This window comes from Prionailurus viverrinus, chromosome B2, assembly GCF_022837055.1.
Source record: "Prionailurus viverrinus isolate Anna chromosome B2, UM_Priviv_1.0, whole genome shotgun sequence".
NCBI lineage: Eukaryota > Metazoa > Chordata > Mammalia > Carnivora > Felidae > Prionailurus > Prionailurus viverrinus.
Window position 1 is genome coordinate 97,499,207 of NC_062565.1, and position 22,887 is coordinate 97,522,093.

Below are 22,887 nucleotides of genomic sequence, written 5' to 3' on the forward strand. Positions count from 1 at the left end.
TATGTAATACAGCACCTGAAACTCTGACACTGGACCGATTTTATGGGCCCTGATGTTTCCGTTAGATGTAAGCTGCCAACGTCCACCTGAAAACCCCAATTATGCCCAGACCCAGCCAAAGCCACATTTCCAACTTGACTATGTTCTTCTAAAACTATAAATTTTCCAACTCAGCTCCGTGAAGAGTGACATAAAGTTTCACATATGTGGTGAGCTGTTTTATAGGCCCTCAGATCTAAGAGCACATGGCAGCTATACTGTTGGCAATGAGACCTGATGAGAAATCAGCCTGGTTCTGAAATATAATATTCCTAATTATAATAGGAACAACGGCATTGGAATGGGCAGACATTATCTCCACGGAGCACCAGGACTGGTGGGGGGAATCAGAAAGCACAAGGATTCATATGCGGAAGGCCACAGCTATTTGAGAGATGACCATCGATATTCCCATCAGCCTCAGAAATGTCTAAGGATGTGCTCCCTTTTTTCCTTTCCTCGTCGAATAAAATAAGATTTATCACAGGGCCAAGTGATAACACCTTCTCTACTTTTCCAAGGCAGCTCTTAACTTAGAGGGCCCCTTCTCAACTCAAGAAGGAAGGACAGTCAAATGAGATTTTGTTCCTAATAGACAATGAACAGACTCAGTTCACAACCACGTGCGAAATGGCATAATCATATTAGCTTCAATTTATTGCATACTCCCTGTGGGTCAGGCAATATATAAAGTATTGGACACAGCTCAGGTGCCCCTCATAGCAACCTGTGATACAGGTGCTAATGTCTGCATTTTCACAGTGAGAAGGCCGAGGCTCGGAGAGCTGAAACGAGGCAATTTAACCTCTGAGGCAGTGGCAGGGCTGGGAGTCACAGCCTAGGCCGCCTGGACACCACTGCTAGACCACCAAGCCTTGTGTGTGAGGTGGCAGCTCTCCTCAGAGTCTCCCCTAAGTGAGAAGAAAATACAATCACACACGCGCATGCACACACACACACACACACCAGTGAAACCCCAACCTAAGGACGCAGGGAATTGAAGTACAGACCTGAATGGCTCTCTAAGAGTAAATACAAGGGCTGGAGGAGTTCAAGTAGGCTTTCTGGAGGAGGTGATCCTTGGAGGACGGGAGACCCACTTCTGGCCTTTGTGGGCCTGACTTTGTCTACATGGCCAGAGTAAGTTATTCCATGTGTCTTGTCCCTCAGAGGAGCTCAATAATTATTCGTCAAGTTGACTAACAAATGTAAGTAGTGCCACGAATTGGTTTCTACTTCACTAACACGGCGAGACTCATTAACCACAGCATGACTGGGTGGTTCTGCTCCTTAATGGTGGCCTCTGGTGGGCCCATTGCTCTGCACCTTGCCTTTCTGGCCTGAGCACTGGGGTCTCCAAAGCTGGCACTCACTTCCCTGAACTGTAACAAGAGTGGTTGGCTTTTGGTATTAAGTCCCCATCCTAGCTTGGCAGTGGGCCCTTTCCCTCCAATTAGTCCGACCATCTCCCACTGAAGCTCTCCGCTCCGCCAGCCCCAAGGATGAAGGTGAAAGAAATGTGGAAGAGGGTGCAGTACCGATAGACCCTGCCATTTCCAAGGCCACATAACCGACCGGAAGACAGCTGCCATGTCTTCCTTGTGTTTCTTGGCTCTTTGCCCATGTGGTGCCAGTAGCTGGGCAGAGCTTTGAGCTCCTCCTTATAAAAACCAACCAGTTGGGGCGCCTGGGTGGCTCAGTCGGTTGGGCGTCCGACTTCGGCTCAGCTCATGATCTCAAGGTCCGTGAGTTCGAGCCCTGCGTCGGGCTCTGTGCTGACCGCTCAGAGCCTGGAGCCTGTTTCAGATTCTGTGTCTCCCTCTCTCTCTGACCCTCCCCTGTTCATGCTCTGTCTCTGTCTCAAAAATAAATAAACGTGAAAAAAAAAAAAACCAACCAGCTTGTCTGATGGCAAAGAGGGGACTCCTTCCACTCTGGGTGGGGCTCAGATGCTCCTGTGCAGTGAATATGCCTCAGCAACGGGAGATGGAGAGGAGGGAAATTTAAATGAGTCTTAGGGGATTGGAAAATTATTTGGTGAAACGTTCCTAAGCTTTTTCTGCTTAATACCCATAAATTTCAGGGGTCATGTACGCTAACAGCTTTTGATTTATGATGTTATTCTCGAATTGTATTTAAGCCAAATCATGAAAAGATAGCAACGGTAAAAAGAGCCTTTTAAAAATGCTTTGGGGTCCATCATGGGGTCAAGCCATTTCTGTCGATCTTTGCCACCACTTTGTTAAAACAAGGGCTGTGGGTGCTGACAGCCGAGGAAGCTAATTGGTGTTGGCCGCCAGCCCACCAGGAATCCTCCTCTTCTTAGAAACTTTTTCCTCCCTTCCCCAGCCCCTGCCACCAGTAAGACCTTTTAATGGCTGCTGAGGGCAAGCAGGGAAAGCACGCCTTGGGTAAACTTTGCGGGGCCAGGTCTCACTCAGCTGCCATAGCACACAGATATTCCCAAGGCCTCTAATTAAAATGCCTACAGTCCACCAATTCGTTCCTGTTTCATTGCCCAGGGGTTGCAAAGCTCCCTGCTAATGCTGAACACAAATTAACAAAATGCCGTGTCAGCCTTTCTTGTCCCATTACAATGTTATTGTCATATTTATTAGCACAAATCCCTGTAGGACACGGGGTGGAATATCTAAAAAGTGAGTTAAGCACTCTCCGTGGCTGGATGGGGAAAATGCTTTGGCATTTCGCTGCGGCCCGCGTCAACTTTGCGATCCCGGCTCACAGCCACTCTCCTCGGAAGACAAGCCAGCTGTGTTCTCATTCTGGATGGGGATGTTCTCTAGACCTGTAATTATCTTCCACTCTTGCTACCGTAAAATGACTAGGTTGTGGCCACCGCTTTTATTGCAAAGAACAGTGCTCCATTCGTTTACCAAAATTGAACAACCTAGAGCATTACCACAAATTAATTACAGACCGAGGGAAAAACTACACACAAACTGCACCCATCACGGTGCTCTAAATCACGTTAGCCTAATCGCTTGATATGCGGAATTAAGTTTACTTTTGCACATCTCCCTCCATTGATTCCTTCCCCTCCCACTTTGTGTCTATCTGGCTGCCTGCTTCTGCACTCGTCCGTGGGAGATACATTTTACCCCGAGGAATAGCAAGGTCAAAATAGGAAGAAAACAAAACACCTCTTTGGAAGGTTTGGCAAGGAAGCAAAGGTATGTACTATTACAATTTTGTTCTTGGCAACAACAGAGACATACATCCTGATACTTTCCTTCTTTCTCCTTGCCCACTAGAAAAATATTCTCAAGTCATGGCGCAGGAGAAAGCGTAAGAATCTAAATATTACATAAAAAGGCACAGAGGAAGTCTGCGTGGAGAATCCGGGTCAGGGGAGTGATGTGTAAGCAGTGTCTTGATGGACACATAGAATTTCATCACTTGGAGAAGTGAGGGAAGAGAACTCCAGGACTCAGAATTCCAGGAACAGAAAGTGAAAAAACACAGAGGCTTCAAGTATATATGGGGAAGGACAAAGGGCTCATATAGGCTTTTTCACTTCTATTTTTGTTTGTGTTTTACAAAAGGTATAATGCATTCATGTATGGAGATGTGCACTCAAGGAATTATTTATGATGGGGAACATGGTGCAAACATTTGGCAACCAATGATACAAACAAGGGACTCTATTTGAGATACCTAAACAATTAAGGAACTTGAGCAGATAGGTGTCTTACAAAGATAACTTTGTGCATTACATGAGGTGGGGGAAGGGTGAGGGGCTGCAGGCAGAGAGGTGGAGCTGAAGGTCACGGCTACGGTCCAGGTGGAGGGTGCTAGTGAGGACCTGAGCAAGGGCCACAGAGGGTGGAGGGAAAAAAAGGGGGAACCACAGGAAACTCTTTTCGGGAAGTCATATCAATTAGGACTTCCAGTTGGAAGGCTTGGGGTAAGCGAAGTTTAGGATTCTGAAACTGTTATCTTGGAGGGGAAGCTTTTGTGAAGGTAGAATAAAGGAGAAGATGTGGGGCAAATGAGAAATCCAGCTTTGGAAACATTGAGTTTAGGGTGCCTGTGGAACATGTGGGTAGAGATGGCCATTAAAACAGTTGAAATTCCAACCTGGAAACCAGAGAGCTAGCCAAGCAAGCCTTTGGGTACATAACCCCCTCACATAATGACTCATCTCCCTTTCTGTCCATATATCCTTCAGTCCATCTAGCAAACACAAGAAGCACCTCTCTGTGGTAGACCCCATGCTCATGTCGTCAGCAGGCAAGAGCAGTTAACAAGCTGAGGCCATTTCTTTTTTTCTTTTTTTTTTTTAATTTGAGAGAGAGAGAGAGAGAGCACATGCAAGTGGGGGAGAGGGGCAGAGGAGGAGAGAGAGATAGAATATTAAGCACGTTGTGCATGGAGCCCGATGAGGGGCTCAATCCCACAACCCTGGGATCATGACCTGAGCCAAAATCAAGAGTTGGGCCCTCAATGGACTGAGCCACCAAGGAGCCCAGCAGAGCCTATTTCTTGGCTGATAAGGCTGAGCCCTTGCACTAACTACTTAGTCATTGGCCTCCGTCCTGGACTTACACAATAATCGTGATGCCATCACTATTGTCAGGTGAGGAACACAAAGCCAAGGGAAGTCATTCTCACTCTTCTCACTGCAGCCTTCCCCACACTGCCTGCCACATCAGCACCCAGAATCCACTGGAAATCTTCCACTGGCATTGGTATATGGATAAAGAAAGCTGCCAACAAAGCCTGGGAAAACCATTGGTCCCTATGCAAGGCAGCTCTCCTGGTACTTTCTCTTGATGCCTAAGACACCAACCAAAACTGTGACAGGTCAGAGTCAAACTCAATTCACACCATCAAATATGAGTGAGGACAGTGTTTGAGCTATATGGGGTTTTTTTAAGTTTATTTATTTATTCTGAGAGAGGGAGAGACAGAGAGAATCCCAAATAGGTTCCATACTGCCGGGATGGAGCCCGACTCCAGGCCCGAACCCACAAACTATGAGATCATGACCTGAGCAAAAACCGGGTCGGATGCTCAACCAACTGAGCCACCCAGGTGCCCCCTTGAGTTATATGTTATAAGCAAATATTTTCAAGCTTCTCCATGCTCCAGCATCACATATTGCTCATCCTCAAATCAGGGATTTTAGGGCAACATTTTGGGCCAGTTGGCAATGACTGTGGCCAAGGATTCAAGAATGCAAGATTTTTGTCCCAACCCAGCTACCGTCATTGATCCTGAAGCAAGACATTTAACTTACAGCACCTCACTCTCCTTGCAACAAAGCTTGTTAACTACTTCATGCACATGCAATGCTCTGAACATCAGTTTTAAAATTCAATAATTATTATTCATTTTCACAAGTTAATCTCTCAAGAATTAGAGGAAAATTCCAGATTGAAGAGTTCATGAAGATCTAGTTAAAGGGATGAAAGTAAGATTAATAATTGTTACTCAAATAGAATCTGTCTCCTCAAGACTCTGCCTCCCAACTACTGCACAAAGCATATTAGGATGTCTGCTGCCCACTAGGGGTGTCTTCTGTCCCACTGGGAGAGGTAGAATGCACAGTGGGGGCTATCAGCAGGCGCAAGGTCTGGGATGCTAGCCTACCTCTATCAGTACCACCCTCCTTGTTGAGTTTCAGCAATGTTATGGACTTCGGGAACTTACACTACTGAGGCAGGAGGAGACAGGGAGAGATTCCAGTTGTCATTTAAAAATGATTTGGAGACATCAAAACACCTCCTCTGCCCTGAGGGCAGTGGCAGAACCGTGGTGAAGTACATCCCTCGGTGATCTGGAGTGGGCATAGCAGAAATGTGACTGACCTCACCTTCAAAAAATGTAGGTATTTGCTAAATCATAAGAGACCATTATGAGGCACATTTACCATCGATAATTTACAGGGCAATAGATGAAAATTGTCAGATGAAATCTTAAGATAAGCATTGTTATGCACTAAATTGCATAATTCATCAGCATCCCACAGCTGGCCTCCATGTTTACTGTCAGTGCCTGGGGTTTCCCACAGTTCTACAGCTGCAGAGTTCCCAAAATTCATATGTTGAAGGCTTAATCCCCAATGTGACTATATTTGGAGAGGGCCTGTGAGGAGGAGATGAAGTTTAAATGAGGTCATGAAGTTTAAATGAGGGACCCCCAACAGGGACTGGGGTTCTTACAAGAAGGAGATACACCAGGGGTGCAAGCACACAGAGGAAAGACCGTTGAAGACACGGCAAGTGGGTAAGCATTCACCAGCCAAAGAGAGAGGCCTTAGGAAAAACCAAACAGCTAACACCTTGAACTTCTACTTCTAGACTCCAGAATGATGAGAAAATAAATTTCTGCTGTTTAAGCCACCCAGCATCTGGTATTTGATTATGACAGTCCTGGAAAACTAATGCAGACGCTATGAATATGTTTTCTTCCTTACCATGGGAAACAGATCACCTCTGTTTTCATCCTATACATACATAATCAAAATAAATACACTTTGTTTTCGTGAACTTGCTTGTTTTCTTTCATTGCATTTTGTGCTTCTTGTTCCTCATATGACTTCTGAATCAACCCACCCCTACTTGTCTCTCTAGTCCTACCATGACTCATCATTATAGCGAGGAAGACTCCATCCCTCTCTCAGACAGCTAAAGATAGGCGAGGGCAATAACTGGTTGAATTGATTTGCAGCCCTTTGTGTAAGCTGAGGGATGCCCAGAATGTTACAATCAAAAGGCATCCACCTAAAGAAAAACATGTGTCTTCTTCCATCTTCCACCAAGATGCCCATCACTGATGTTCTGTTCTGCAATGACACCTGAAGCCAAAGAAGCCAGAGATAAAACTGTTGACCTCAAGATTTTTATCCTGCTTCCGGGGGCAGTTTGGACACAAATCCACAGAGAGTGGGCAGTGGGTAAGTGAAATTGATGGTGACACATAGTATCATCTAAACAAGTATGGTCCAGAGAGGGACATGAAAATGTCCGGCTGCCTTCATGGCCAGGACACATAGACCTATCATAGCTCCTATGATGCCATACTGAATACATCACATTTGAGCTCCTTGTCACCACTATGCCAGACTTAACATGAAATAGTGAGGCAGGGTATCAATGGGCCTCACTTTCACGGCAGACATTCTCTCACTAGAGGCCTGAGCTTGCTGTGACATACGATCCTGTATGGGAGCCAGCAGGGTGCCTGAACTGTAGCTGTAGAACTGTGGGCAGCCCAAGGAACTGACAGTAAATATGGTGGCCAGCCGTGGGATGCTGGGAAACAGCCACTCCTAAGAGGGCAGCTAAAAATCTAAAGGATAGCTCAAACTTCCCCAGAATTAGAGTCACCAATAGGGACATTCTCTAAAAGCTGCTCTGAAAACCAAAGGATAACTTCAGGAGACATTATGGAAAGGACTCAGAGGATCATGTCCCTAAGGATAAATGAGCAATACCACCTGGGATTTTAGCTTCAGACCCTTGGACTATAGACATGGACAGCCTAAGGCTCAAGGCAGTGCTTACCAAACTTCAGATCCCTTAGGTACAACATTTGCAAAATGTGTTATGTCTGAATACCTGCTATGATGGCTAATTTTATGCATCAATTTGGACTGTGGTTTACTCAGATATTTGGTCAAACATTATCCTCAGTGTATCTGTGAAGGTGTTTTTGGATGAGCTTAACATTTGAATCTGTAGACTAAGTAAAGCAGATTTGCCCTTCCTAACGCAGGTGGGCCTTGTCCAATCAGTTGAAAACCTGAGTAGTTTAAAAAAGCTGAGTAAGAGGGAACTGCCTGATGGCCTTTGACCTGGGACATTAGTTTTTTTCTTGCCTTTGGAGTCAAAATGAAACATTAGTTCCTCTTGGGTCTCAAGTGTGCCGGCTTTTAGACTGGAATGATACCATTGGTTCTCCTGGGTCTCCAACTTGCTCACTACAGATGTTAGGACTTCTCAGCCTACATAATCATGTGAACCAACTCCTCACAATAAATTTCTATCTATCAATCTATCTATCTACCTACCTATCTATCATCTCTCTCTCTATCTACCTACGTAACTACTATTGGTCCTGTTTCTTTGGAGAACCGCGACTAATACACCTGAGATACCATATTTACCTAATACTTACTGAATCTTTAATGGCCTATTTGAATAAATACATTTTTAACTGCAACCTTATGTCATATTCACAAATTCAAATCAAGTATTTGTCATTCAAGACATAAATATATATACTAACTGTAAAATTAAACATGCACTTATTAAAATAACAGTTCCCCTGAAAACACTTACTTCTGATGGTAACTGTATATGGAGCAAAACTTCTGTCTCTTATTTCAACTCCTAGCAAATGGATATCAACTATATTTTAAAGTGAATCTTAGCTTCCTTTTGAAGTAGAAAATCCTTCACTCTTAAGCATCAAAAATAATCCACAATACCCAATACAACAGAAAGAATGCCATTAATGTGTTTTGGTTATCAGTTGCTACATTTAAAACTATCACAGAATGCGTGGCTTATTATGTCCCACCCATTTTGTGGATCAGGAATTCAGGAAAGGCTAGATTGGACAGTTTGCCTGTGACCTGTGGAGCATCAGCTGGGGAGGCTGAGATGGAAGGATTCACTTCCCAAGTGGTTTCTTCATCCACACATCCAGTAGCTCCATTTCCTGCCTCTTCCTCTGCCCCTCACTCCCCCCCCCCCGCCCCGCCCATCCTCATGTCTTTTTTTGTCCAGGACCTTCCACAGAGCTTTGGCTCCTAATAGCATGGCAGCCTTGGGACAATCTTCCTCTTATTTGCTGGCTCAGGGCTCCAAGAGTGAGCATTCTGAGTCCCAGGTGGAACTGGAAGACTTGTGATGTCAGTCCTGAAACATTATCTCGGCCACATCCTATGAGTCAAGCAAGTCACTTAGAACAGCCCAGAGTCAAGGAAAGGGGAATTAGACCCCACAGCTTCATGGAAGGAATGTCAAAGAATCTGTAGCCATGTTTATTCCTCTACCCCATTCTTATGTACTCGACAAGGAAAAACTTCTCAGACATGGGATTTCCACATCACAGATCAAAGTGTATACCATATATCCAGAGCTTATACAGGAACCAGGCACATGAGACCAAAGGCATGGGTTTGGCTTTGAAATTGGTTATAGAACCTCCTGGATGACCTTGAGACACTTAAACTCGCTGCTTAAGTTCACTGAATCTTAGGGTTTGGTCTGTGAAGTGGAATAATGATACATTCCAGGACGGTTGTGTGGATAACTAGTACAAATTCTGCATCATCATGGTCCCTCATTAACTGTTAATGTTTTCAAGCAAACCCAGAGAATAGTGAGGACTTTCCAAAGGTGTTTTTAAAATACTCTATTTATTACGATAAAACCTATGCATAATCTGAAAGAGAACGAATCATGATAGAAAACGTCTTCTCAATCTTAAAGGTACAGTTTTTTTTTAGAGGAAATCCACTACAAATCTTCTCAGAATGTTAAAGTTACCCCCAAATTCCTGCCACAATATTTGAGATGTCTCTACTTAGCAATCATGTAAGGAACTGACAAAACAGAACCATCTTTTTTTTTTTCAAATGTTTATTTATTTTAGAGAGAAGCGGGGGCAGAGAGAGAGGGAGACACGCATCGGAAACAGGCTCCAGGCTCTGAGCTGTCAGCACAGAGCCCAGCGTGGGGGGACTCAAGCCCACAAACCGTGAGATCATGACCTGAGCCAAAGTTTGGCACTTAACCAACTGAGCCACTCAGGCACGCCCAGCACCATCTTTTTAAAACTATAATTAAGCAGGCATTTGGGGAGGTAGGAGAAAGTGGAGTTCATGGCAGGTTGGCATACTCTGATCCACAGGTGCTCAGTGGTGGTGAAAACACCGCCTGTAGAGGGGCATTTTGGGAATGTGCTGGATGTGGTTTTACCTGGCCCAATACTGGGAGCAGGGTGAGCATTACTGCATGTGGGGGGCAGAGACCAGGGACACTGGACACACAGAGCTATCCCCCATGATGAAGCGCAGTCTCACCGTATGGTCACATGAGTGAAAATCTTGTTTTTGTGAACCTGGAGTGAACTTCATTTTATGTATAAACATATTTCTACTTAGCTATAATATATACTTTACTTTCCAGGAATGTAAATAATACCTAAAGCAAATGCATAAATACAAAATTCTATTTTGTTCAGAATTCCAAGAGTTGTTTGCTGTTTGGGAAAATCATGTCACCAGCAGCAGGACCAGCTTGTGTTGCCTGAGTCGCCGAGAGCATTATTTTAGACTGCACTGGAGGTAGCAGATGTCAAGCACCTGACCCCTTCGTGTGGTGTCCAGAACAGGGCGCCCGCACCAGAAGTAATCATTAATTACTTTGTTTTTATTCCTCTTTATATTTCAGTTATGACATGACACTGGGTTTTCTTAGACTGTGGGTGTGGGTGGGCTGTGTTATCTGGGAATTTCACTTTGGGGTTGCAAACAGGGGCTTAAAAATATTCGTAATAAAAATGAGGGTTGAGTCTGACAGGACTGAAAGCCTACTGCTTTAAAAGAAGTTTGCTGTGGATCAAAAATGCCTTTCCAAGTGGAAACACCAGGGAATCATTTCCTTTCTGGAACCTGCTGGACCTGGGAGCAGCCCAGCCGGGTTGAGCAGAAGCAGCTGGCTCTGACGCATGAAAGAGCTCTTTCTCCTCAGCCCTCGCAGGTGAAAAGACAAGGACACCCCATTGGCTTTTCAAAACTGAAGAAAAGACTCAGCAGACTTCATATGGCCATGTGAGCCTCCACAAGTTATTTAACGTAAGCCTCAATTTCCCTACCTGTGTAATGGAGATAAGAATAGCTCTCGTATTGGGGCGCCTGGGTGGCTCAGTCGGTTAAGCATCCAACTTTTGATCTCAGCTCAGGCTGCACAGTTCGTGAGATTGAGCCCCTCGGTGGGCTCTGTGCTGACCTCACGGAGCCTGTTTGGGATTCTCTCTCTCTCCCTCTCTCTCTCTCTGCTCCTCCCTTGCTTTCTCTCTCTCTCTCTCAAAATAATAAGTACACTTAAAAAGAGCCTTCGTATTAAGCACCCATGTGGTTTAAGTCTGATAAATAAGATAAAGCACGTTTAGTGCTTCTCTCAGCATCCCTGAACATATGATGCTCAATAAATGAGAACATGTATTTATTACCACTCGGATAGCACTTTACACATACTTTTCCATATACTGTTTCCTTTGAACTTGATATACATTATCCCATACAACCTTCCCAACGACTTCTGAAATATTATATCCTATGATCTCATAAAGTTGGGGTGACACCAAAGTGTGTGTATGCTCTTTCCACGACACTGTGCTGTCTCCACCCATGCTGACATTACCATTCCTTGAATCACTCATTCCACAAATATTTATTGGGCACTTGCCACGTTCAAAGCACCGGGCCTCAGCAGTAAGGACAAGAAATATCACCCCCTCGGAAGTAAGGGGGGCCCAGGGTTGCCACCATACCTGCCCTGGGTCACATCAGTAGCCATTAAACTGGCTTTGCCCACTCAGAATCCGTGCTGCTCCGTTTATATTTATTCTATACAGCTCTGAAGACAGAAGTACCCCCTTAGAGGAGGAAGTTACTGCAAGAGGAAGCTAGGGGAAGTTCTGGAGGGGAAAATGCCCTTGCTAACAGTTAAAGTTTCCAACAATGGAAGAGGGGGCAGCCTCTTGAGAATAGAGGCTGTGCTGTCTGTATCTTTAGCAGACACGAGGGAAGAGTGTGAGGCTTGACCCTGGGAGGAAGGCTTTTACAATCCATTCAATCTAAGAAGCTAGGAATCACTTCAAGACCACTTCTCAGAGTATAGGTTTTTGCTTTTAACTTGTCCCTTCAAATGTCAGATGTTTTTCCCTCGAGTTCGTTATTTCAGTCATATTTTAACCTTCCAGTTTACACAATGGGGTGAACTGGTATGAAAATGGTCTGGAACCATGGGGGAAAGGAAGGGGGGAAAGCTAGTTTCAAACAGAGAGGGAGGCAAGCCATAAGAGACTCTTAAATACAAAGAACAAACTGAGGGTTGATGGGGGCAGTGGGAGTAGGGGAGGGGAGAATGGATGATGGGCATTGAGGACGGCACTTGTTGGGATGAGCACTGGGTGTTGTATGGAAGCGATGAATCACAGGAATCTACCCCCAAGACCAAGAGCACCCTGTACACACTGTATGTTATCCAACTCGACAATACAGTATATAAAATAAACAAATAATTAATTAATTTAAAAAGAAGAAGCAAAAAGAAAAAAAGAAAATGCTCTGGAACTTAAGTGATTCCATGGTCCCAATGTAAATTCTCCTTATCCTGTCCTAAATCTGTATTCCCAGGGAAGAGAAACCCCCCTGGAAACTGATAGTCTACCAAGTACACAAGCAGAATACAGGAAATCTTGGCCAGAGGAGGCTTGGCTTTGCTTAACTTTGTCCAGGAAGCTGTGTAACCCACACTATCCGCTGTTAGAAATCTACAAGGACAAGCCAGGTCCTTGGTCCCATGGAATTTTTTTTCTTCAGGCATGAAAATGTTAAATATAGTCATAAAAACAGTGACCTAACCTGTGCCCAGAAATATATTTTTTAAATGATTTTATTTCCAGTTTATTCCACATTACTCTGGTCTCAAGCCAATTAGTAGAAACTCAGTACTTGACCTTCGCAGAGATTTGGGCTGAAACACGTGTGAGACAAACTTTTCTGAATGCCCTTTTTCCTTACCCTGGTAATGGAGAATTTTAGTCCCTTTATTTGTGACTGGGGTTCATGACAAACGACTTCTAACTCAAAGGGAAGGCAACAGAAATAAAAGACCAGTCCTCTATACCATCATAGGTCATCGGCTTCCACACATTGTCACACACATCACACCCAACTTGACTTTATAACTAACTTCAGTTCCCTGGAGAGAGTTTATACTCACCTGGTCTCATTAAGGCAATGCACAATTGCACAGGAATGCACAATTCCCACTGTGGAACCAATTAACCATTTCCATATCAGGCACCAACATAACCACACCATCCGGTTTGCCCTCATTATTTATGTCAAGTACTTAATTATGTTACAAACACTCAAAACAAGTGCCGTATTTTCATACTGTGGGTGGTGATTTCAGACATTAGAACCAATTGAGGGTCCCCCCACTGCACCGTTTCTATACTTCCTAATGTGTGCACCAAAATATAAAGTGATCTACAGCTTTCCACGTGAAGCATTTTTACAAGCAAGCTCTTAAAGGGATACGATCAAATATGCTTGAACATCTCATGGCATCTGAAAGGGAGAATTCCCAATATCAGGGGAAATGCACAGGTGACCATGTAGTGTACTGACCTCCAAATCTCATGGCAAACTCCCTCAGCACAGGCAAACAATGGCAACAGCATGAACAAATGGCACACATTTCTCAAGACTGAAAAATGACAGAATCTATTCCCAGAGTGGCATTCTTTACTGATCAATAAGCCCAGTGCCTCACATGACATTTTTGAGTTATTCTCTTTGGGATGAACAGCATATTTTATAGCTAATTGTTAGATTAAGCCTTGATATCACCATAATTTCCCAATAGTGAGGGTACTAAGTCCTAACGAACTATGAAGAAAAGTGGTCAACCTCTTTTTTAAAAGGCCATAAAGAATGAGAATAATTCCTATTGGCTTATAATAGTTTAGAAATGGTTAGTTTAGAAATGTAATAGTTTAGAAGTGGCCCAAAGGAATTGTTTGTTGCACGACTTCCAAATCCTGTCTCTAAAACGGAAAGCATGAATGCCCCAAAGTTGGCTTTCACCTTGTGGTTTTCTCTCCAGATCTTCCTTTCCTTGTTCATAGTTGCCTGTCAAATAGGATTAGAATCGTGACGCCAGCCCCAGGCCAGCTCAAAGGCTGCATCCGGGGCAGACCCTCAGATATGGCCACTGCGATGTTAACCTCGGTCTGGTGACAAGGCTCAGGCCCAGCTCTGGACACCAGGGCAAAACAGACTCCTTGGTGTTCGGTCCTGGTTTTCTCATCAGAACGATGATGTCCCAGGATGACTTGTGGACAAATGTGAAAGGGAAAAGAGGAAACCTTTCTTTCAATCCAAAAGGAAATGACCCAGCAGGTCTATAAGCTGACAACCATATGCTAACTGTTGGCCATTATTGAGTCCCTTCTGAACTGCAGCAGGGGAGGGAAATAAGAGGGAGAGGGATGGTTAAGTACTCATTGGATGGGGCATGGAATAGGGTCTCTCCTTCGGGTTTTATCCCAGGACCTCTTTGTTAAGTGCCATTTTCCAATGGCTGGACCAGGACCCATTGAGGGTAATTGTTTGCTCTGCCAGCCCAGTGTTTGTTCCCAAGTTGAGTACCCATCCTCATGAAAGGCTGCGTGTTTCTTTAGGATTAATTTCAAGCCATATACTTCTGTTTTGAAAGAATGATGGCTTTTGCTCTGTAATGAGAGAGCAAAAGAGCAAAGGCTTTTGTTACCAAATATTCAGCTCCCAAAAGTTGAGTCACTATCACGGGGCTAACCAGACAACGTCACCACCTTGCAAAGCATAGCATTAACACTATTTTTCCCTGGCACATCAATTTTCTCATAACAGCCAGCTCCACTCTGTTTCTAAATTGTACGCCTTATAGAGAAAGGAAGGCCACCACTCCTCAGCCAAGCCCCTTCCCCAAAGGGCTGGTATAGCCTGTCTGCAGGACTATGCAGTCATTCTTGAAAATCAGCAAAGCTGGGACCACGTCCCATTTATCTGACCCATAAATGCAGCTGCTGAAAAGAGATGCACGTTTGCCTCCCTCACAAATAAAAATCTAGGTAGAACATGCCTGAGTTGGTGGGAGAGTAAAGAGAGGTTCACCTGTCTATGCCGCCAGATTCTATAAAACACAACTGGCCAAATAGTAACAAGGGCAATCGCAGGGAAGCCCACCTACAATTGGATCTCAGAATATATTCCCATTACTCCAGGGTGTCACACAGACTCAGTGGAATGATTTTTCAGCTTAATGCAAAAGGAGAACTGCCGCTGGGTAATAAATTCCTCTGGGTCCTAAAATAGTAGTCCACCAGGTGATCATTGCAAGAAGCAAGAGGTGTTTTATCTCCTCCGTGGTGGCAAAAGGCCTCTTCTGATGCTGACTGATTCCCACATGCACAAACCCTGCTTGCCGCTCACCTCCGTCCCACCTTCCTGAGGACAAGGATGCTCCTGGCTGTATCAGCACTGCCAGCTGAACCGGCAGCAAACTTTATCACCAGTACCTCATCTCAGCCAGGCTCTCGGCTCCATGAAGCAAGAGTCCACCAATGCTAACATTCGAAGAACCCAGAGGAAGGGGAGAGAGGTCTGACTTCCAGAGGAGTGATGTGCACTCGTTACCACTTGCCGTCCAGCCACTGTGGCCGAATGGCAGCATCCCTCAGCAGGCTGTCCTTAAACATCACCCACCGGTGACTAGCTGGAGTGTGTCTGTGTGTGTGTTGGTTGGGGGGGCGGGGGGTTCATCGTGGAGCCGGATGCTCTGAAATGCCCAGTGCTCCTGTACCTCTTCAGATATTAACATATGTAGGTCAGAATTAGCCAAATTTCAAACGGCCACGAGCATATCCCGAATGGCCCTCTGTCTGTACCTCCTCTCCTCCAAGTCCCAATCTAAATCTCGGCGTCTGACAAACCGCAGGGTGAGAGCCTGCAGAAATACTAGGGAAGAACCCTTGCCGGAACTGAAACCGAGATGAATACAACAATGAAAAAACACTTAGGACCTCGTGGGCTTGCAGGCAGAGCACTCGAACCCAGTATGTGCGAACCAACAAATGCAGGATTGGCCACAGCGATTTATAGCAGAGATGCTAGCAGAGATTTATAGGAGAAGCGAGAGTGTGGCGTTCTTGCAAATGCCGAGGTTTGGGGGAGAAAGGTGGAAACGGACAATGAAAAAAGAAAAAGCGACAGATTCCAATGCAACCCAAACATTTGGAGCCAACCTTGCAATCAGAAATTTTACCACGATTTCGGTGATCCTGATGGTCTTTGAACCACGCTGGAAAATGTCACAATCGATGTTTGAATTAAAATCCAGTAGATTTGCCAAAAGACCAATTGTTTAAAATTGGCAGCATTCCAGAGAACTTACTAGGCTGCATACTGCCCGGGGCTGAGAGAATTGCTAATTCTAGAGAAAGTTAATTATCACCTTATTGATAAAGGGGTAATTTTTAAAGCTTATGGTGTGGCTTTTGTGACTCATTAATTAAAATTTAGAGTAATTTACTAGACACAGCGGTGGCTTCTATTACATTATATAGGTACCAAACCATTTGGTTTTTTTTTTTTTTCCTCCCAGGGGCTGTTAAGAAGCCCCCTCATCTCTCCTCACCTGCCTTCCAAAGCACCAACAACAACCACAACAACAAAAACATTAAAAACGTGCAAATCTCAAACCAGCCTTTTGGGAGATCGCTGTATTCAGATGCCCAAGGAGGCATTTAAACAAAGCTCCCTCCTAGATAGGTCCAATGTGCCCACCAAAATGAACAGGCACGTGTGCTCCCACCCAAAGGGACCGCTTTTACAAACTTCATCTCCAAAATGTTAGACCGAATGTTATGCCCTTCGGTAGTTAAATGGGAAGAGAGTCACCCCTCCCCTCCTCGCTCTTCTCTCCACCTCACCATCCCCGAGTAAAAAAGCATAAGGCTCGGAGGCAGAGGACTGCACGGACCGAAACAGGAGGTGCTTGGAATCTGAAGCCCCCAGCCCCACCGGACTCGGGGCAGCGTCGCCTCCCGCTTCCTGCAGGACGCGTGGACTGCGGGGGGCACGCCCCGGCCACCTGGCTGGCGTCAGTGTGATGCCCAGGCTTCCAGGGGGACACGCCGGCGAGGAACGACGCCCCGCGGAGCTCAGCCGCCCCCTACCCCCACCGGCCGGAGCGAGTTCCGAGCTTCCGCCCGCCCCACCTCTGCCTGGACCCAACGGTGTCAGAAGGCGAGCGTATGTGGGTGCGGTGTGTGTCCTCCGAGCGCCCCAAACTGTCAGCAGATCTGCAACACCCTCGGAAATGTTACTCCCCCAACGTACGAAGGGGTATTCCTCTCTGAGCATTCCTTCTTTTCATTCCAGGGAACTTCAGTAATGTTGCCTTAAATTTGTTGGAAGTGTTTGCGATCCAGAATTGAGATTAAAAAATAAATAAATCCACCACGTTATGAGAGAGGTCTAACGCAGTCTGCTTGTGATTTTCACATCGTTTAAAGTTGTAAGAAATTTTAAATTCGATCTTTGTGCTTTGAGGCACCGACTGAATTTTTTACAATAAGCAAATATTACTTAACGTTGAGAAAGTCATTACTTTTTTGAATTTCCAGCGTAAAGGTTCTTGCAGCAGGACCACAGCCCCGTGGGGTGTCCCAGCGCGGACTTGATTTCTAGCAGCCGGTCTGCTGGCCTTACCTGCTGCTGGAGAGCCCTGGCACCCCAGCCCCCCAGAAGCCAAGAACCAGAAAGTGAAACTGTTTCTGCTGGCTTCACTTGCCTTGAAAACATACCACCAAAAGCAAATAAAGGACCGAAAGCGATTTACTCGTTTCTCTTATTGTTTTATATTCTTTCCATTATCGTTCATTTACTTTTTTTTTTTTTTTTTTTTTTTTGCAGCCAAATAAAAGTAATTTTGGAGGCACGAGGAAATTGAAACACGTTACACACAGAAGAACTGGTTTTTGTGGGATTTGCACTTGTGATTCTATAAAGCAAGCCGACTGATAAACTTCCCGAAATATTAGAGACTGTCCACATACACAATTTAAAGAGCTAAGGAAAACATAGTTACATTTTCAAAAATATCTGTCACACATATGTTTAAAAGGTAAAGATTCTGGTGCCACCAAACAACTCCCCTAAAATTGAAGTTCCTACGTTAATGTTTTATTTGAGTTTAGATGATCACTACTGTCCTTCTAGGTAATCTTCACCCAGGTGCTGTTGCTCAAATAACCACCCCCCCCACCTCATTTTTTCAGGCCCGTTCTACCAAGCAACACAAAAATGCTCCACACAACTATTGTACCCCTAGATCGTTTACTTTACCACGCTATAAATTCCTTCTTAGTTATTTTTATGCTTTCACTTCAAATAGTCTATGTTTTTTTAAGTCTTGAGAATAAAAGCAACTATGCCTCTCACTCTTCAAAAATGGTTCCTCTGGTTGAAAAGAAAGGAAAACGCAAGAGTGTACAACGTCTCGATTCTGAAAAGCCTGGATCACTTTCTCAAGTACCACAGGGTCTGAGACCAACCCAAAGCCACTTTCTCAGAAAGCTAGTGATTGTCTAACCCTCTTGAGTACTGTCATATAATCCGGAGACAACACCATGAGTCACCTCTCCATTATATTATAGGTAGTAGAAAGGGCTTTGACTTAGCACCTCAACTATCCCTCAAATGACTTACAGCCGACACCACCCTCATCCACTGTCCTGTTCTGCTCGGCAAGCAAGCTGCAGAGGTACCTTCATGCTGCCCCGTTCCAGTTACACAACACCCCACCTGGGAAGAAGGTAGCTCTGTATTTGAACTTGGGAAAACTGATCCTGACATTCCACAGCCACCTGGTTTTTTCCCCAAAACTAACCAGTACCAGCAACTAGCAGTAAATAGTATTCTCATCTGTCTTGATAAATTAAGAAAAAAAACAGTACAAAGACATGTAAAATATTCCATCTGGGATATAAATAATAAAATTCAATTTTAAAAAGTACTCTTGCATGTTCACAACACATCAATTTTAATAATTAGATTTTAGTAAATACGTTTATCCCAAGACATAAAACACTTTTTAAATTAAAACAAAACAAAAGCAAAGCGAAATCATCATGCAAAAAAAAAAACCACAAAAAACCCAAAAAAACCCCACAGGTATTTGAGTTCACATTCAGGGGAGAAAAAACAACTTTCTATATATTTAAATGCAGTTAAAGAGTAGTGAATGTGTACGTACCCCAAATTTATAAACTATATAATTCTATCCTGCATCTTCCTCTCTAAGATCTGGTTAAGAAATCAAACATTTTTGTTTTGAGTAGGAGGAACTGAAGTTTACCTGCTGGCCTCAGTGGTTTTAGGACAGGGCACTCGTGCATTGCCGTAGAGGTAGGCATGCAACCCAGATAAACTGAACCAGATAACCTGTCGTGATGACAGTAGAGAGAGAAGGAATCCTGTGTCAACGGCACACCCTCCGATTGTGCATCTCCCTTACCTACGGCTTGTTCACCAGAGCCCTGATCAGGTTCTTTACCAGGCCGGGAATGTTGACTCAGAAGACAGATGACTTTCGGTACATGCAAACCGAGTATTACAAAAGCTAATCTTCCACCCGTGTGTTAGTAGCTCACAGTTCGTCTCCAGCAGCCCTGCTCTCCGGCTGCAAACATCTCATTAGACTAATGCATTCAGCACAGGCAGAAAACTCGATTTACCATAGCTACAGCAATGAATTTCCATTACGATGACAGCTTCAACCACATCATGTCCGGAAAACCAGCCAACCACTGGCTTTTAAAGAACACACACATTTTACATGCAGAAAACGAGGCGTGTGTGTGTATGTGTGTGTGTGTGTGTGCGTGCGTGTGTTTCGTGTTTCCTTCCTCTTAGCAGCCCAACTAAGAGAAATGTGCAGTGTAGCTTTTTGCCGACATGAGCTGCAGGGTAATGACACTTCTGCTTCTTTGGTAGTTACGTCCTTGTAATAACCTGAATTATGTCACAATTGTCAGAATGGGTGTTTCCAACATTTCGGTTTTCATTACCCCTCCTCTGTTGCCATAGAAACCAGACTGTAACATCATCTCTTTGTCCCGTTCCTGCAGCAGTGTGGGCCAGCACCGGGCTTGTAAGATACTGGAGAGCAAGAGGAGTGGATGTTTGACTTTAGACAAATAAAACGATAACAACAAAAACATTCTAATAACATCACTGTTCAGGAGAGCCTGTGTGTTTGCCAGAATGTTGCCTACTCAGGCGAACACACCACGGTCATACATATTGACTCTACAACTGCATACAACACAGGTAGTCAGGGGACGGAGCCCAGACTTGGGCTCCAGATCTGTGTGGGTAAGTGCAGAGTGTTTCTACACTCGTGGTCAGGCCTGCATGGGATAGAACGGTCCTCATGCAAGAAAAAGGCTACGACTATTCACCCTCCATGCCTCATTGTGTTCTCTGTGGCAAATCAATTTATACTGGTAAAGGGACTTTTTCTCCTGTTTTTTTGGAAACAGGAGCAAGACTCCCCTTTGCCCAGTTCTTTCAGCCCATTCTGGAGTATTATTCCAAAGTATGTCCTGCAAGGCGAAACATCCATTCAACAAATATGTGGCCACCCATAGGCTTACTCCTGGGGATGCGCAATAAGCAAATTTAGCAAATGTTTAGAACTAAACATGAACCAGAGCCAGTTAAAGCTTAGACCGCAACTTGGACAGTTACCGAGACAAAAAAGAAATTACAAGTTGAGGTTTGTCTGAATGTATATGCAGAGTGACATTAGAAAGAAATAAGAAGCCACTCTCCTCAAATTACGAATGCATGAAAAAATTAAATTTTTTTTGAAGTCAAAGCATTGTACTTATTGAGCAAGAAATAAATTCGCCACTTTAGTTCATTTAATCATCTAATTTTGTTTTTTCATTTTGTGTGGGACAAGGCAAGTTTGGTAGGTTTTCATTTTGGTCATTTAATATAAATTTATTTCATTAAAGGAGGAGGAGGAAGAGAAGGAGGAAAGAAAACAGGACCCAATGGATGATTTCAACTGCCAGCGTATCTGTCACAGTGGTTGTGTGTATCATGCCCATGACCTCAAACACAATCCCACAGTATGCTCAGCAAAGGACCTCAAGTGGTCTGGGATGCAAGACCGGTGTTCACTTTAAAATGTTTCTTCAGATAAATAAAATCGATCTTTATTAAATGATCACAAATATTTCTCAAATACTGTGAAAGAAAGAAAGAAAGAAAGAAAGAGGAAGGAAGGGAGGGAGGGAAGGAGAGAATGAAGGAAGGAAGGAAGGAAGGAAGGAAGGAGCTTTGCAGAATCTGCCCAAAAGAAAGGAGTTTCCGGTTTTCCTATTCAGCTCTGTATGAGTCCGTGATTCTGAGCCTCGAAGTCCATGCTTCCTCACCTCCTCCCAGATGTGCTATTGCGACCTGTCCTTAAGCCGAGCGTGTCTGGGATGCAGACATGGGCATCGCAGGTCAACTGCATAGTGAGACTTCAAATTGAAGTTAACTAAAGATGGCTTACTTAAGAAATGATCAATAGATAGATCGATTGATCCATCGGTCAACAGATGGATATCCACTGGAATTTCTTTTTTTTATGCACCAGGACTTTAGGGGTTAAGAAATTAAATCCATGTTTTTAAAAGTTCTAAACGTTTTTGTTCCAAGAAAAAATTAAGTTAAACACGTAAAAGAAAAGAAATTTGGTGGGCTGGCTGCGTACGAGCTGAGGGATATGCTAAACAGAAAAGGGGCCCTTCCCAGCTAACATCCCTCTCAGTCTTGTACACCCCTGGGCTGCGATCAGGATGCTTAGGTTGTGCCACGTTGTTAATTTTCTTTGGCTCTGTGGTTACATTTCTGTCTCAGACCACAGGCAGCACGCTCCACTCTTTCCACACAAATGCTACTGGGTTGGTGGTTAGCAAGAGGCGGCCAGAGGGAGCAGGTTAATTTGGGGGCATCCCAAATGCAAACCTACTCAGAGTGGTATCCATTTGAAGAGTAATCCCTGTCAGTGGCTGGTAAAGAGCTATGGTTCCAACAAGCAGAAGGTGTCGAGAGCTGTGTCCTGGGCAGGGGAGTCAGTGCTACTGCGAAAACAACCTATATTATCACAGTAATAGCTAACATTTACTAATGAAATACTAAGTCAGAGCCCTTTTCAAGCGTTATCTCACTTATAACAACCCTATGAAGTAAGTACTATGAGGACTATCCCCATTTTACAGTTAAGGAAACTGAAACAGGATGCTAATAAGTTGCCCCCAAGGTACCACAGCTCAGAAATGCTGGATACAGGATTGACCCAGCCAGTGTGTGCCCAAAGACACACAATTAATCATTTGGCCACATGGCTCCTGGCACTGCCCCTTCATCCAGCTCTGCCAGTAACCCAAAGACATTGGTCAAATCACTGTCCTTAAGTAGCACGGGTGGTGGGGGTAGGGGACGAGATTGTCTTTGTGGTCCCTTATGGTTCTGACATTCTACAGTCCAACGAACCGCTTTATCTGCAGGGCTGGAACAGACCAATGCTTTGGGTTGGAGGAGAACTCAGTCGTAGTCGTGGCTACGGTCGTGACTGCTAAGGAACAAAATGCACCCTCTCTCTCAACAGAATAAGACCTGGTGAACCCGTGCTTTGGAATGCCAGTTTGGGATGGAGGTGGTGGGAGACAGCATGGAGAAAGAAAGCTTTAAAGGCTGAGATTCCATTCCTGAAGTAGCAAAGGGAGACCCGTCTCCCACACTCCAGCGGCCACAAGACTTTGCTTCCCACCATTCAACACAGACATGTCCTTAAGTGTTGGAAAGTTTGAGAAGTTTCAGGGTTATGGAAGGTATGAGGGTTATGTCACCATTTTGCCGAAGTGGAAATTGAGGCAGCAAGTGATTAACCTGACTAGTCAGACAAGAGTGGCAGAACAGAAAGTGGATGCCAGACCCCTTGGCTCCTCCAACCTGAGACTTCTTCGACCCAAAGC

The 22,887-nt window shown here is 44.5% G+C and overlaps 1 protein-coding gene across 2 annotated transcripts in view; it reads right to left on the minus strand.

Moving 5' to 3' along the window:
- The window catches only part of SCML4 (Scm polycomb group protein like 4), a 124,971-nt gene extending 105,395 nt beyond the window's left edge, over nucleotides 1–19,576 (minus strand). For both annotated transcript variants that reach the window (XM_047858423.1, XM_047858420.1), the window contains exon 1: nucleotides 19,371–19,576. The gene's annotated coding sequence lies outside the window, so the exon portion shown is untranslated. The remainder of the gene's footprint in view (nucleotides 1–19,370) is intronic.
- Nucleotides 19,577–22,887: the final 3,311 nt, after the last annotated feature.